Source organism: Danio rerio, chromosome 2 (assembly GCF_052040795.2).
Source record: "Danio rerio strain M-AB ecotype USA chromosome 2, GRCz13ab, whole genome shotgun sequence".
Taxonomy (NCBI): domain Eukaryota; kingdom Metazoa; phylum Chordata; class Actinopteri; order Cypriniformes; family Danionidae; genus Danio; species Danio rerio.
Window position 1 is genome coordinate 60,965,259 of NC_141022.1, and position 7,242 is coordinate 60,972,500.

General features: G+C 33.6%; 1 protein-coding gene and 1 long non-coding RNA gene across 7 annotated transcripts in view; one reads left to right on the plus strand and one right to left on the minus strand.

The window, feature by feature from the left end:
* btbd2b (BTB domain containing 2b) overlaps positions 1-7,242 on the minus strand; it is a 1,074,195-nt gene that overhangs the window by 841,703 nt on the left and 225,250 nt on the right. The window lies entirely within an intron of this gene.
* LOC100536415 (uncharacterized) overlaps positions 1-7,242 on the plus strand; it is a 64,781-nt gene that overhangs the window by 16,551 nt on the left and 40,988 nt on the right. For 5 of the 6 annotated variants that reach the window (XR_015479203.1, XR_015479202.1, XR_015479206.1 and 2 more), the window contains one exon: positions 4,945-4,995. This is a non-coding gene — a long non-coding RNA (uncharacterized LOC100536415). Of the gene's footprint in view, positions 1-1,125; positions 4,093-4,141; positions 4,411-4,567; positions 4,996-7,242 lie in introns of those variants that run through there. The other variant, XR_015479207.1, reaches the window with a different exon arrangement.

Below are 7,242 nucleotides of genomic sequence, written 5' to 3' on the forward strand. Positions count from 1 at the left end.
CAAATCTTTAGCCCCTCCCACTCCACTGAAGCATCTCAAATATATTTAAAACAAACTGTATTTAATAGCAGAATTTGTGCTAATCAAGTTAACCAATCAGAGTAGCAGCGAACAAAGTGCGCCAAAACAGATTTAAACCCCTCCCACTTCACAAATGTTTTTAAAAACTGTATTTAATAGCAGAATTCGTGCAGAAAAACTACATTACCCATAATGCTGTTCAAGCAATTAACCATTAAGAGAGTAGCAGTGAGCAAAGTGTGCAGAAACACATTTTAGCCCCTCCCACTCCACTAAAGCGTCGCAAATATATTTGAAGCAAACTATTTATTAGCATGATTTGTCCAGATAAAATACATTACCCATAATGCCAAACAATTAACCAATCAGAGTAGCAGTGAGCAAAGTGCACCAAAACAGAACATTAGCCCCTCCCACTCAACAAAAGCACCTCAAATATATTTTAAAAACTTTATTTAATAGCAGAATTCATGCAGAAATAACTACATTACCCATAATGCTGTACAAACAATTAACCAATCACAGAGTAGCAGTGCTGAGCTGTGTGCAAAAACACATTTTCAGCCCCTCCCACCCCATCGAAGCTTCGCAAATATATTTAAAACAAACTATTTAATAGCAGAATGTGTGCAGAATAAAATACATTACCCATAATGCTGAACAGTTAACCAATCAGAGAGTAGCAGTGAGCAAAGTGCACCAAAACAGATTTGTAGCCCCTCCCACTCAACCAAAGCATCTCAAATATATAAAAACTGTATTTGATAACAGAATTCATGCAGAAAAAATACATTACCCATAATGCTGTACAAATAACTAACCAATCAGAGAGTAGCAGTGAGCAAAGTGCACACACATTTTAGCCCCTCCCACTCCACTGAAGAATCACAAATGTATTCTTAAAAGAAAACTGTATTTAATATCAGAATTTGTGCAGAAAAACTACATTACCCATAATGCTGTACAACAATTAACCAATAAGAGAGTATCAGTGAGCAAAGTGCACCAAAATAGATCTTTAGCCCCTCTCACTTCACTGAAGCATGGCAAATATATTTTTAAAAACTGTATTTAATAGCAGAACGCGTGCAGAATAAAAGACATTACCCATAATGCTGTTCAAACAATTAACCAATCAGAGTAGCAGTAAGCAAAGTGTGCAGAAACAGATTTTCAGCCACTCCCACTCCACTGAAGCATTGCAAATATATTTAAAACAAACTATTTAACAGCATGATTTGTGCAGGTAAAATGCATTACTCATAATGCTGAAACGACTAACCAATCAGAGTAGCAGTAAACAAAGTGCACCAAAACAGATGTTTAGCCCCTCCCACTCCACAAATGTATTTTTAAAACTGTTTTTTAGCAGAATGTGAGCAGAAAAACTACATTTCCCATAATGCTCTGCAAACAATTAACCAATTAGAGTAGCAGAGCAGTGCGCCAAAACAGATCTTTAGCTCCTCCCACTCCACTTAAGCATCACAAATTTATTTTTTAAACACTGTATTAAATAGCAGAATGCGTGCAGATAAAAAATTACCCAAAATGCTGTACAAACAATTAACCAATCAGAGAGTAGCAGTAAGCAAAGTGTGCAGAAACACAATTTTAGTCCCTCCCACTCCACTGAAGCATCACAAATATATTAAGAACAAACTATTTAATAGCATGATTTGTGCAGATTAAAATACATTACTCATAATGCTGAACAAACTATTAACCAATCAGAGAGCAGTGAGCAAAGTGCACCAAAACAGATCTTTAGCCCCTCCCACTCCACAAATGTATTTTTAAAACAGTTTTTTAGCAGAATGTGAGCAGAAAAACTACATTTCCCATAATGCTCTGCAAACAATTAACCAATTAGAGGGTAGCAGAGAGCAGTGCGCCAAAACAGATCTTTAGCTCCTCCCATTCCACTTAAGCATCACAAATATATTTTATAAAAACTGTATTAAATAGCAGAATGCGTGCAGATAAAAAATTACCCAAAATGCTGTACAAACAATTAACCAATCAGAGAGTAGCAGTAAGCAAAGTGTGCAGAAACACAATTTTAGCCCCTCCCACTCCACTGAAGCATCGCAAATATATTAAGAACAAACTATTTAATAGCATGATTTGTGCAGATTAAAATACATTACCCATAATGCTGAACAAACTATTAACCAATCAGAGAGTAGCAGTGAGCAAAGTGCACCAAAACAGATCTTTAGCCCCTCCCACTCGACAAATGTATTTTTTAAAACTGTATTTAGTAACAGAATGTGTGCAGAAAAACTCCATTACCCATAATGCTGTTTTAACAAATAACCAATCAGAGAGTAGTAGCTAGCAAAGTGCACCAAAACAGATCTTTAGCCCCTCCCACTCCACTTAAGCATCTCAAATATATTTTAAAAAACTGTATTTAATAGCAGAATGCATGCAGATACATTACCCATAATGCTGTACAAACAATTAACCAATCAGAGAGTAGCAGTGAGCAAAGTGCGCCATAGGATTTGTAGCCCCTCCCACTCAGCTGAAGCATCTCAAATGTAAATATATGCACATATTTTGCAATAAGCATGAAACATTGTGTCTATGGTAACCAGAAAACTTAAACTAATACTCTTACATTTCTTGTTTTTAATTTGACCATGTCATTCGCAATGATTCATGGGATTGTAGTTCTTTTCCTAATTAAATTTGTTCAGTTCACAGTTTTATGGTCATTTTTTGTCTGATTTTGACAAACAGTGTGTGTTTGCTTTAAATCCAATAGTATAATATTATGATTGTCCTCATTTTGGGTTAATTTGGCGCATGGTTTAAAACGTTTAATGAAGACTATACTTGCCCGAATGCATGATAAATATATGCAATGCTCATCTCAGACTGTCAATACACGAGACATTTTATGCATTTTAAAGGCTTATTGTATATTTATAGGATGAGTTAGTGTGCATGTGTTGATTTCATGCTTCATTCATGATAATAATATTCAGCTTTCGTATTCTTTATATCAAGAAAGTGTCAATGGACTGACGTACAAATTGATTTATGAAGCATGTCAGATATTATGATGCTATTACTGTAGCTGTTTATGTTGGATAATGTCATGTATGGATTTTAAAGCCTGATTTGGATATCTACAAATCATCTCTGGATAGATGAATAGAAAATAATATAATGATTAAAAATGATTCTTCATGCAACACACAGCTGGCCATGATCATTTAAATGCACTGTAAAAACCCAAAATATGCCAGTGATCTGGATTATGCATTAGCAATGAGTCTCATATTTAACAGAATCAGAATCGAAAAATGCTTGAGCATGATATACTTCATACCCTCGTGAAAAAAAAATACTATAGTCATTAGCATAAATACCATAGCGTGTTTAAACCATGCTATAGTAAACTGTATTATAATGTATTTATTAATTACTACTCCAGCATACTGTAATGTTAACTATTTAACTGGCAAACTGTAATAAATACTGTAGTATACTTTAGTTTTTACATCAGTAAACTGTGGTATATAGTAGCATAATATAGGATAATATACCCCGTAGTCATAAAAAACACAGTATTGGGTCATTTGTTTTTAAATGCCGTAGCTGTTGTATTACTGTAGTTGTTGTATTACCATAGCAACTGCAGAATCAACACAACAGATCAATTACTATAGTTGTTGTGCTACCATGGTAACTGCAGAGTCACCACCACAGATAAATTATTTTTGTTGTTGTGTTACCATAGCAACTGTAGAATCACCACAACAGATCAATTACTATAGTTGATGAGTTACCATAGTAACTGCAGAATCACCACAGTAGATCAATTACGATAGCTGTGGTTGTGTTACCATAGTAACTGTCGAATCACCACAACAGATCAATTATTGTAGCAGTGCCATAGCAACTGTTACCATAGCAACTGCAGAATCACCACAACAGATCACTTACCGTAGTTGTTGTTACCATAGAAATTGTAGAATCACCACAACAGATCAAGTACTGTAGTTGTTGTTACCATAGCCAGTTTAGAATCATCACAATAGATCAATTAAAGTAGTTGTGTTACCATAGCAACTGCAGAATCAAGACATCAGATCAATTACTGTAGTTGTGTTACCATATCAACTGTAGCATCACCATAACTGATCAATTATTGTAGCTGTACCATAGCAACTGTTGTCATAGCAACTGCAGAATCACCACAACATATCAATTACTATAGTTGTGTTACCATAGCAACTGCAGAATTACCACAACGGATCACTTACTGTAATTGTTGTTATCATTAGCAACTGTAGACCCACCACAACAGATCAATTACTGTAGTTGTTGTTACCATAGCAACTATAGATTCACCACAACAGATCAATTACTGTAGTTGTTGTTACCATAGCAACTGTAGAATCACCACAACAGATCAATTACTGTGGTTGTTGTTACCATAGCAACTGTAGAATCACCACAACAGATCAATTATTGTAGTTGTTGTTACCATAGCAACTGTAGAATCACCAAAACAGATCAATTATTGTAGTTGTTGTTACCATACAAACTGCAAAATCACCACAACAGATAAATTACTGTAGTTGTTGTTACCATAGCAACTGTAGAATCACCACAACAGATAAATTACTGTGGTTGTTGTTACCATAGCAACTGTAGAATCACCACAACAGATCAATTACTGTGGTTGTTGTTACCATAGCAACTGTAGAATGACCACATCAGATTAACTCAAGTACTTTACTATATAGGATGGTTCCAAAACACTACAGTATTTACTATAGGGTTACTATTGTATTATTTTAATCGTATTTTTTTAACGCTACATTAATAAAAACATCAAGTATGTCAGCGATGTGGTTTATGATATCGATGTATTAATTTAAAATGTTTTGATTGTAATTTCAGCATGTGCCGAAAGCGTGTCAGCGATGTTGAGCTCAACTTCAGCCCATACAGGTAATGCAAAACTACCTACTGTTTCATCTACTGCCGCTGAATCTGTTTAAAAACTCACAGTACATGCATCATATATCTTAATATGTGCTTCATAAAGATAATTCTACAGCGCGGTTTGCCTAATTTGATTCAGTTTTTTTCTCAGTACAGCTTTAAAATAGCATTAGGATGCTAATGTTGTGATTTACATTTGTGTGCGTTTGTGAGTGTGTGTGTTGATCTACGGCTGTATTTTGCTCAGAGGGTTTCTATTTCATTTTTCTGAATTTACAAGCCAGTAGAAACTAGATTTGTGCTTTGAATGCATGTTGCCAGATAAATGCTTTATATCAGCACTGTTATAAACAAAAAAACAGCGGGTGTGATAAAAAAACTGCAGAATAAACTAGGATTGTTCAATTAAACTGCTTAAATTGAGCATATTTGTTGTATTTTCTTTATGAAATCATCCCTGATGGAGTCAGTCAGGCTTAGTGTTTATAATCAGTAATAAAAAATAGAAAATGTTTCACAACGAACTCCAGATCTTTGTGTACTGAAAACTGTGTGAAGTGGATACCTGTAAATCTAAGCTGCTCTGAATTTACTATTTTTATTATGATCTTCACATAATAAGTTGAAGTGTATAGAAGGGGTCAGCCTTCTCCTGCTGACCAAGGCTGCATTTATTCCATCCAAAATACAGTACACATAGTAAAATAGTGAAATGTTATTGCACAATAAAATAACTGATCAAAAGTAGTTCATAATTTAATGTAATAATTTATTCCAGTGATTTTAAAGATGCATTTTCAGCTTCATTACTCCAATCTTTAGAGCTACATGATCCTTCAGAAATCACTCTAATATATTGTTATTATTAATGGTAGTATTAATAAAAACAATGACTGGAGTAATAATTTTATTCGAAACTACATACAATAAGAAAGCAGTTGGTTTAAATTGTAATAAACATTTACCATTTTTTTTTACATTTAATACATGCCGCCTTGATGAACAGAAAAATTTTCTTTAAAAAAGAAAACAGAAAAAAAACTGACCCCAAACTTTGACCGTTGACACACACTGTGTGTGTATATTATATATTGCTGGATAAGTTGGCGGTTCATTCCGCTGTGGCGACCCCAGATTAATAAAGGGACTAAGCCGACAAGACAAATGAATGAACAATTTTAAGGTCAATATTATTAGCCCCTTTAGGCTAGATATTTTTTCAATAGTGTTCAGAACAAACCATCGTTATACGATAACTTGCCTAATTACCCTAACCTGCCTAGTTAACAAAATTAACTTAGTGAAGAATTTAAATGTCACTTTAATCTGTATAAAAGTGTCTTGAAGAATATCTAGTCCAGGGGTGCTCAATCCTGTTCCTGGAGATCTACCTTCCAGCAGATTTCAGTTGCTACCCATATTAAACACACCTGAACCAAATAATTAGGACCTGAACACCACATGATAATTACAGGCAGGTGTGTTTAATATGGGTAGCAACTGAAATCTGCTGGAAGGTAGATCTCCAGGAACAGGATTGAGCACCCTTGATCTAGTCTAACATTGTGTGCTGTCATCATGGCAAAGATAAAAAAAAAATCAGTTCTTAGAAATTAGTGAAACTATTATGTTTAGAAAAGTTTTGAAATAAAACTCCTCTCCATTAAACATAAATTAGGGGAAAAATAAATTTCTGACTTGAACTACACACACACACACACACAATATATATATATATATATATATATATATATATATATATATATATATATATATATATATATATATATATAAATGTGCATATATAAATCAAATATTTCATGTAATAAAATTATATATAAATATATATAAATATATAAATATATTTAAATATATATTTAGATTTACTTATACAGTTAAAACCAGAAGTTTACACACCCTCTAAGAAAAGGAGCATAACCATGTTTTTAAATGTCTGATGGTAAATCATACTAAACGTTTACTATTTTAGGTCCATTAGGATTACCTAAATGATTTACATTTGCTAAATGACAGAATAATGAGAGAATTTTCTTTCTTTTTTTTTTTTTGAGAATTTGTTTATTAATTTCTAGACAGTCAAAAGTTTACACACATTTCCTTGGTATTTTTTTTTTAGTTTTGCTTTTAAACTGTATAACTTTGGTCAAATGTTTTGGGTCTCCCTCCACAAGCTTCTCACAATAGTTTGCAGGAGTTTTGGCTCATTCCTCCTGACAGAATTGCTGTAACTGA